General features: G+C 36.1%; 1 protein-coding gene across 1 annotated transcript in view; it reads right to left on the minus strand.

Moving 5' to 3' along the window:
- EXO5 (exonuclease 5) overlaps positions 1–538 on the minus strand; it is a 7,148-nt gene that overhangs the window by 2,183 nt on the left and 4,427 nt on the right.

Below are 538 nucleotides of genomic sequence, written 5' to 3' on the forward strand. Positions count from 1 at the left end.
TGGGTATGGTGGTATACACCTGTATGCCTAGTTACTCGGGAGGCTGAGGCAGAATTGCTTGAACAGGGAGATGGAGGTTGCAGTGAGCCGCAACTGTGCCACTGCACTCCAGCCTAGGTGACAGAGCAAGAAGAAAAAAAAAAAAAAGGAGATTTGAGGTTTGCCTTTTCTGCTTCAAAATTCTATTAACTTGAAAGAGTATTTCATTATTTTAAGTGAATATACATCTTTGTAGGAACAATGTTTGAGAAGTTTACCAAGGGCCACCTTCTGTAATTCCCTTGATACAAAGTCCATGATGAGGAAAATGAACCTCAACTACAAACTGTTCCTTGAGAGAAAGTAGCTCTGCAATAACTGTTTTTAAATGCAGTTCAAGGAACCTAGTATGGCAAAATTCAAAGATTAACTATAGATAAATACAAATAAATATAGTCTAACACAAATTAATCCATGAAGTAATAAGAGGATGTTACAGCAACACATGGAAATTAGTAGCTTGACTTCATAAATTATCCTCTTAATATTATAGAAATTG

The sequence above is a fragment of the Colobus angolensis genome, unplaced genomic scaffold (assembly GCF_000951035.1).
Source record: "Colobus angolensis palliatus isolate OR3802 unplaced genomic scaffold, Cang.pa_1.0 Scaffold399, whole genome shotgun sequence".
Lineage (NCBI taxonomy): Eukaryota > Metazoa > Chordata > Mammalia > Primates > Cercopithecidae > Colobus > Colobus angolensis.